The sequence below is a fragment of the Pterocles gutturalis genome, unplaced genomic scaffold (assembly GCF_000699245.1).
Source record: "Pterocles gutturalis isolate BGI_N339 unplaced genomic scaffold, ASM69924v1 scaffold11291, whole genome shotgun sequence".
In the NCBI taxonomy this organism is placed as follows: domain Eukaryota; kingdom Metazoa; phylum Chordata; class Aves; order Pterocliformes; family Pteroclidae; genus Pterocles; species Pterocles gutturalis.
In genome coordinates, this window is record NW_010100434.1 from 27,504 (window position 1) to 36,846 (window position 9,343).

The following is a 9,343-nucleotide window of genomic DNA, read 5'->3' on the forward strand; positions in this document are numbered from 1 at the left end:
ATACAACCGCAGCTCTCATTTCAAGAATTACACAATGCTTCATCTTTATTGAAAACTTGTGCTTTTCACATTCTTTACAGCCAATAGTTTTTATTCAACAGACACTGAGCAGTAATTGATTTGATATGTTGGTGTCACAATGTATCTTGCTTCTTTTGTTCAAGTCTGGGCTTTTTTTTTTAAATACTGAGTTTGCTGAAGCCTTCCTCTCTGCAAGTTCACGTAAATAGTTTTATTAGCTTTAAAAAAGTGAGTTTACAAAAGCATTTTACAAAACATTAGCAAAAAGTAATTGGGGATCGTAGATTAGAAGTTTATATACAGAGGTCAGAAGAGGGGTTTTTTATGATTTTTAAAAAATTTAATTAGTTTTGCATTACCATGAGGATATTTTTTGTGTCCAGAGTAGAGACTAGAGAGCAGGAAAACAGCCATGCACACTGCCTCACTTGCAGGGACCATATAGGAGAGCCACATCCCAGTGGGACCCAGCCCAAGTGAGCTGCAAGTCCTCCATAAGCAACACAAAACATCCAGAGATGCAGTGGGATTTGAGCTCATGCGACAAAGGTCAGCAAGGCAATTATTAATGAGCTATGGTCTTATAACCCTCTAGCCTCTAGAAGCCAATGTTATCTCAGGAGTCAGGCATTTTGAGACTTCTGATGGAGAAGATGTGTTCCTTGCTTGCAGAGACTTTTTATTTTTAACAATGATTTTCACTTCAATAATAAATAGTCTGTAGGATCCTTTGCTCTCAGGCTCTGATGATTTCAGCCCTTTAAGCTACTATAGATGCATAGGCAATACATTTTTATAAAGCATAGCTCTTTGCCGTTTTGTGAATTTGAAGGGTACTTTTATGTACAGTGTGGATTATCTTAGGTACTAAAATATGAGATACTATTTCATATTTGAATGGTTACATGAAAATACGTGTTTTGCATTAATCATATGAAAACATCATGCCTGAAAACTCCAAAGCATTTACACACCGTGATGCCTTCTGTGCCGTCAATGTACTGAAAATACGCGAGGAAGGCTTGGGGCTTTTTTGATCAGTGCATCCTCTGCCAACAAAACTCTGCGGATGTCACATTATTTAGGAGCCTGCATCTTGGTAACTAGAATTGGAATGCAGAAAGTGAACAAAAATATTTGCCAAGATTGTTTTCCCTTGGTTTTTTCATGTTTTTCTCAAGAAAACTGGCATTAAGGGATTCACAGTTTTCTGTTTCTTCATAGTATGCAAATCTACTGAAATCAATTTTATCTGACTCATACGATCATATTTAACAAGTATATTTCCAAACGACATTTTGCTACCACAAGTGTAGTGGTCAAGATACACAGTGCTCACAAATGTGTCATTTTATGGTTGGTTTTCTTCCTTTGCTTGTTTAATTGGCAAACTGCTGGATGTAGAAATCAGTGTGTGAATTTCCTCAAAGCAAAGCTGTTGCTTTGCCTCCTTTTTTGCTGTGAGTTATATGAGATCATGCCCTGCACTCCCATCATCCTTTCTGCTTCTCTCGGCCCTTCTCATTTTTGGCATTTCACATAGTTTTTTTCTGGATGACTTGTCATGACAACTTTGTTCAGGAGACACTGCCTCTGACAGCTTCAGTCGACTGTGTAGAACTGATACCTGTGAAAAATGAACATTTATAGGGCTTTTAACTCAAATCCACCCCTCGTTTAACTTCATTGGTTTCACTGGAAATGATGTTACAGAGACACAATCTTTTCTCCCATCACTTTGAACCTCAACAAGCTGCTTGCTTATCCTGAGCCATCACCATGGAGATTTGCCACTAGAGACCCCCGATTTCCTGAGCCAGCCTCACAATCCCAAATTGCTCACATGCCAGCTTGTTCCTTGGTCTGTGCAATTTTTTTCCCAAGAATAATGAACCCAAATATATGCACCCTCGCCTCATTCCCCAGTCTGAACACCCTCCAGCAGTCTCGTATCACCGACACCCAAACTGGAACCAGATGAGATGTTTAGAAATTGTAACATTTGAGTTTCATTGGTCTTAATTTTCAGATTTTTAGTAAAATAATTATGTCCTTTTGTTCTCACAATATTGTTTTAAATAACATGGGTGAAGCTGCCTGCACATCTAACAAAAACCACTTTTTATTCCTACTGAAAGCTAAGAATTGAGTATCAGCCCCGAAGAAGGGCCCAGAGCATAGGAAACCAGCGCAACATTTTGAATATCCTGCTTTTCTGTTTGTGTGGCAAGAGAATAGTGTCAATATTAATGAAAAAAAATTGTGACTAATGCAGCCAATAAGACTATCAGAGAACCATCTGCCACATTATAATAGGAACCCATCACAAGAAACACCTTAATCACCGCTATTATCTCTTAAAATGGCTGGGTAAATCTTACATTAATCTGATTTGAAACAGAAAGTTGCTGTTACCTAGTGAGATGTTAAATGGGGCTTTGCTGTGTAATTATACAGGGTAAAGTAACTATGAAAGTAATTTCTGTATGAGGGCCACAATGCCTGCTAATGAAAAGCTCTCATTTTCTGCCTTTTTGTTGCACCTGTATTTTCAGTAATTCCATGGAGAATTCCATTGCATTTTAAGGAACATTTGCACTTGGGAAAAGGGGTGGGAGAAAGAGTGGCAGTTACAACCATTATGAGAGAAAAATAAAGGAACAATTTGCTTAACGCCAAGAGACATCTACAGGGAGGTCCCACTGGGTCCCAGAAGTAAGACCATTTCTCTGCCTTATCTTGCTTAGCTGGGCATCACTGGTTTTCACAAGCTTATCCCACGACAACACATCCTGCTGCCCATCCGCCCTATGCTCAGCCTTTATGCTGGCTTCAGGTGTCGCCCTTCCTCTCAAGTTTGTTCCTTCACATTTTCTGTTCTCCAAAAAAAGGCTTTTCCCTGATCTGCTGCTGTGCTGGAAAATTTGCACAGGTTATGGGAGAACAGGAGCAGATGTCTCTGCCCAGGAGAAGTGGCTGATGCGATGGCATGCACAGGCTGCACCTTTGGCGTCATCTGGCATCTCTTTAGAGGAGCTGCTTTGGGAAAAAAATGAATTCAATTGAATTTGATGGAGACACCGCAACCCATGAGAGCTATCATTACTATGCAACATGGCTGGAGAACAGGCATCTGCCCAAGGCTCGGAGAGACCTGGTTTGGGGCCCCTGCTCTGCCTGGCATCGTGCCTGTGAAGCTCAAATTATTTCGACCTGCTCAGCCTTACCAGGGGAAGGTTACTGCTGTGGATTATGAGAGCACGTAACTGCATGTTGAAAATTAGCCATCTTGGTTTGGAAGTGTACTTTCAAGGGGTATAGTAACAACAATGGCCATCATACTGCCAAACCTAGGAGAGCTACAGGTGCCAGTGCCTGCACACAGGGTGAGGGACTGCATGGGCTGCACTTTAGGGTGAACCTGGTTGCCCCTTTGAGGTCCTCCTGCACCAGACCCTGGTAACAAAGCCCAGGGAAGGATCTCCAGGTGTTATGGGGGAATACAGGGAATTTAAACCCTAAATTATTTTTAAATGGGGCTGTAACCCTCATCCATGAACAGTAATGTTTGAACCCACTCTCCATGGTTCTGCTTTACAAAGTAATTAACACCAGAACATAGAGATAAATGGGTTACCACTGTTGGGGTCTGAAGAAATCACCCTTCCTGCATTTCTCTGTGAGTTGAGAGATGGGTTTTAATGCTGCTGTGCAGACAGAAGCTGCACAAGGCAGCCACGCGGCTGAGTCCTCTGCCCCAAGCTGCTGCCAGCCAGCAGAGTCCCCTTGGCTCTGGTGGAGCAGGATTGACTCAAGGTGGCAGGAGATGTGACCCTGGCTCCATTACCAGACATATTTGATAGTTTTTAAAGCTGGGGGTTTCTAAATTAAGTACTGCCAGTGCTAGAAAGTGTCAGCATCAAGGCTCACTCAGGGTGACACCACAGTGGAACACCTCTGGCTCTGAGGGAGGCTGTTATTAGGACTGTGCTTTGTGTGAAGGTCTGTAACACAGTTGTCAAAGGGTTTCTTGCAGCTGGTAGGGCTAAGTAGAACATGTTCTCAGTTTTTGATTCCCTGCAAAGTCTCATGTAAGGTATCACTCCCAATGCCTCATAGAGAGGAAGATGGAGAAGAGAGATGTACGCAGAAATCTTGTTTGGGTGGCTCTTTGAACAGATTGCTGTAATCTGTCGCTTTGCCTAGAGTGTCTCTAACTTCGATGGTGCGACCAAACACATTTTTTATTTACTGTTGTTAATCCTTAGGAAATAGGTTCATTTCTCCACTAGGAGCCAGCATACTGTCAGGTTTTTTTGTGCCAGCAGGGCTGAAAATGTGCCTGGAGAAATCTTGGTTTTAGATGAGGATCTAGGCAGGAGCTAGGCGGTAAAGCATGGAGGAATGTATAACTTGTGGTTTAGGTGAGCAAGGGCAGCTGGTTGCTGCAGTTTAGGGGAAGAGCAGTGACTTCTTCAGACACGCTAACCAGATCATTGGGAAACCCATGAATACACATGAAGTTCAGGCCAATCTATTTCTTATGTCTTCCTGCAAGCAGAGAGCATGCACGCGACAGCTCAGATGACATGCGGTGCTTGTCAAGGCACCACAATAACTTGATTGTTTGCCTAAGACCTAGTTAATGAGATCGTCAAAGGCAACTGTTTCCTCCTTCCTGATGAGTGAATGTGCACAGGAGCATGGGCATGAGTCCGGGACATTTCCTGGTCATTAGGCTGAGAGTAATCTGCCTGAGTTTGGGCTATGATCATAAACAAATCAATAGATACTTCCATTTTTATCGTAAGGCATAAAATGCTAATAAGCATGGCATATTACAGGGGCCTTAAGTGACTGATACAGTGACAGGATGCCACTTAGAAACTCATTCTAGAATTTCTTTAACCATCTCTGTATAATACACAGGTGGTATTTTTTCAGTGACGATTTCTTCTTACATCTAAAGAATGGAAGATCCTATGGTCTTCCATTAATGACATTCAGATAGCTGTGTCTTAATTTTTAAGAGCTAGAAATTGTCTAATTTTAAAAGTGTTTTGTAGCTGTTATTTTTAGGTTCCAATAAAGTATAGGGCATGTTCTGCTTCCTCCATGTTTGCTGACTATGAAATTCAGCATGTGGTGGGATCCAGATTTGCTACTGCCAACACCTGGCATGCAGTTGTTATGAATCAGGCCATGAAAGATCAAGCAGCTGGCATTAAAACCAATGAAATCTCTGTTTCTACCCTCTCCTCTCCCTGCCTTCCCCCCACCTTTGCCTCACTTTTCCTCTCTAAAGGAAACCAGGGGATTCTTTCTTCCATACCTTCTGGGTCTGAAGCCTCTAGGCTGCCACATCTGCAAGCTTTGGTCTGCGATGCAAAGCACTAGAGCTGCTTATTACTGCTATTGTTTTTTCTGGAAAGCTGTGACTCTCCTTCAATGTCCCTGTTTCAGGCTCGGGGTGATTCCTCACATCTTGAGCTTGGTGAGAAAGTGGGAAGAAGTAGAAACAGATGCTGTACCCTCCAGCCTGTTGCCAGACAGCAGCAGTATATGCCACGCCATCACCAAACATGCATGCTTGCCTAAATTCACACCTTTAGGCACCTCTGTTGACTCTGCTGGAGGTGTAGCTCTCCTTCCTCTGAGCTTGGGAGATGCTGCTGAGGTGCTGGTTAAAATTCCACCAGGCTCCCATCAGAGCTCTTGCTCAATGAAGTGTGGAGGTGTACGGCTTTTCGGTCCATGTGGAGAGGGTCTGTGAGGGATGGTGAAGGATATGGCTCTGAGGGATGCCTGAGGCTTTCCCCTCAACTTCTTTCCACTGCCTCCAAGGCTTCTGGTGCTGGGGGTAGCCTCTGCCGTAAACTTAAATATAGTTTTTGCTGGCTGCACTCCTAATTTTTAAGAGTCCTCACGATCCTGCTGGGTTTTTGGAGGCAGGGGTAGCCACTATTTGGGGTTGAGCACGAGAAATTGCACTGCTGACCATGCAAAACCCCCAAAAGCTGTGTGCAAGAGGCTGCAGCGGGAGGAACTGAGGAAATTCCCTGTACCTCTGGTATTTCAGAGCAACACCTGCTGGAAAATACCTCTTCCCCAAGTGTGGAGCCCCCCAGTGAGAGATGCCGTGGCCACAAAGGGAACAGGTATTTGAGCAGCCAAAAGTCCCTGGCATCTGCCACAGAGCTTTTCCCTAATCCATTTTCTGTCAAGTAAATTGTTTCTACTACACTGTTAACTTCTTTCAAGTTTTAGTAAGGAAAGATCCGCATAGTAGCCATCAGCTCCAAACTCTGGCAAGCTCCTCCATCTCCACATTTGAACCATCACCACAGCTAACTTGGTGTCCACAGAAAAATAATAGGAAACAGCTTAGTTAAACAGACATAGATAGGTCTCTCAATCTCCTGGACATAAAAGACTTCTCACAAATAATTGGTGGTGAATAACTGATGCAATTAAAATATCCACTTTTCCTACCCATGGGAGCAAATCATTCATTCTGATTGCTTCAGCACTTTCTAGGGGATCTTTGATCAGCTTTGCAAAGCACACTGTACATTTCCATTTTCTGGTTCAGATAAATTTTGATCATTGGGCAAAGAGCTTAAGGAATTAATTTAGCCCATGAGTCTATCAGGCTTAGATTTCAGTCGAGGAAGAAATGGAAATTTTTTAAATGTCTAAGCCTTCCCTTAAAGGGCCATGTAAGCCTGACATAGGTACCCCCCTTTGCAAAATTAGTGCACTATAAAATGCAGTGCTTGGGTGCAGATATGATGAAGCCCATCATGGGTGCAACTGCATCATGTATTTGTTCTTGCCTAGTTTAATGGTCCTGTTTGAGACTTTTAGGCCCAGCCACTAAACAAACACATGTTTGTATATGTGTTTTTATGAAGTATTATTACAGCAAAGGGACCTCTTTGAAAGAGAGGGAAATTAGTGATTGGTTAGCTTAAATTGCTGCATATTTCGTTTGAGAGTTGTGGTAAGGGTATCCAGAGCATCCAGATCTCAATTCCGCTAACATTCCTGTAAACTGCAACACTACATCCATACAAAATCATCACAATGCATAACATCAGCTTTCAAAATTCTAATCTGGCTTCGAAAAATCATCTTCATCTGGATTATTCAAGTCCCTAGTGCAATTTTCCAGTGTGGGCTATTTCACAGTCTTAAAATTCTCTTACTGTGAGCAAGTGTGAGAAGCAGATTTCAGCTGGTCATACGCATACAAGAAAAGAACTGAGAGCAGTGGCCAAAGCTCTTTTAAATTTCAGCCAGTACTTATGGAAGTATTTTCACATCTTCATTTCTACAGAAAATTGTGCATGGGCCAATATTAAGACGAATTATAGCTCTGCGCAGCTTCTGTCTTGTTTATATCAGAGCTGTTTCTCTCTTGTCAGCACGGAATCTATACATCTTTTAGCTGTACATTAAGCAATGTAACCAGTGTCTGTCCTGTGCAGCTCCTTGTCTCTGCTCCTTTCCTAGGGGATCAATTAGTTGTGAAGCATTTTGGTGTAGTAGAATTTTGTAATTGATATAAAGGACTGGCAGGAAAGTAATCCAAAGGTCACAGGTTAAAGTGGTCCCATGAATCTCTGCAACAGATGTGAGATAATTAAAATTAACATTAAATGAAATCAACTTTAAATTAACTACATTATATTTGAGAATCGACCCAAATCAAATGACTCTCCATTTCCTTTCCTTTATGTTTTCTATTGGTAATGCTGCCACTTAAAGGTCACGCTATTTTTTGAAGCCTTTTCGTGAGATTTGTTATTTTGCTGGTGCACTTGAACTCTCAGTGTCCGGATGCATAGCGGTTTCTGCTTGCATGGTTGAGCTCCCTTGTCCACAGACACAACTCCTCATGCAAACAAGCATTCAAAAATACAAATTAGAAAATTAGATGTGATTGCCTCATGGCGCTCAAGGAAGTGGCCATTTCATACACAAATTAGAGGTTTTGCAAAGGTGAACACAGGGAGCAACACGGAGGATGATGTGCTGAAAATGCCACCTGTAGAACACATGCCCTGTGCCCACAGTGCCCAGGCTGGTGGAGGCAGATTTTGGGATGTTTGCTCCTGGCTGGAATATATTGCTGTGCCTGCAGTGGGCTGCACAGCCATCCATTTATGTTCTGCAATTGCAGTTAAACACAGTATACTTAAATCATTGTGTGCCACAGTCAGGCTTCTATGCCGGCCTGTGAGTCTCATAGAGCTTTTCATAACTTTGCAAGGACTTTTCCTGAGTTTCTCTTTGAATGCAGAAAAGCAACATTATCATGCTGTATTCAGCCAGCTAGAGCTACATCCATCGGAATGCAGCTTTTTCCAAGCAGGATAAATAACAAGGAGGCTGATAACACTTTTTAAGTATAAGCTTAAGCTTTTCTTAGCCTTTCTTTCACAAGCTATGCACTTGTTTGTTAAAAGCAGCCTAGGAAGATTTCTATCCAACATGGAAGTGCTAGGTGATGTCTGTATGATTTCGACTACGGTACAGTTTCATTTTCCAGGAGGCAGCCAGTACCTTCCATGCTTCTCATTTTTCTGTGCTGCTCTCCTTTGAGAACAGGCAATTCAGTTCCTTTGTTTCCTATTTATAAATTATGCTGAAGGATAATAAAGCTGCTTTTACAGTAGCTATGCTGAGCAGCCATAATGAGAGGTTGCTCTTTTCATAACTGGAGATGAAGGAGCAGTGAAAGCCAGGAGACCAGTTCAGATAATTACAGCAGGTGAGGATCTTCTAATCACAAGGCTTTCAGTGCTCTCATCCCACCTTGTATGAACACTGGGAGCTGGTAAACTGTCAGAAGAGCTCACGCAGTATTTGCAAGGCTTATCCAGTCATTTCACCTGTTTTCCCTGCTCTCCACAAAGCTCTTCTCCAGGGTGCTCCCAAGCAACCCTTGCTTGGCAGGTAAGGGAGATGCACGGGGGCTCACGGGTCTTACAGGCAGTGGGGAAGTAACCAGGGACAGCAGCAGCACTAGTGCTGCATCCCCAGCTCAGAGGCTGCTCAGCTGCTGTTTGGCACAACAGAAGTAAAAAACCTTTTTATCTTGCTGGCCAGAGATCACAGCTCAGTGGCTCAGGCTTTAAGCTGTTTTCTGGCCTGGGGGTAGATCATTTGGTTAGCGCTACAAATGCCAATGTCAATACCTTCCATAACTGATCGAACTTGTGGTAAATATTTTACAGAAGACACGTGAGCATCACTGTAAGTGAGCTCCTAATTTTTACTCTAGGAGTCTACGTGGAAAAATCAGGACAGAGGTTCT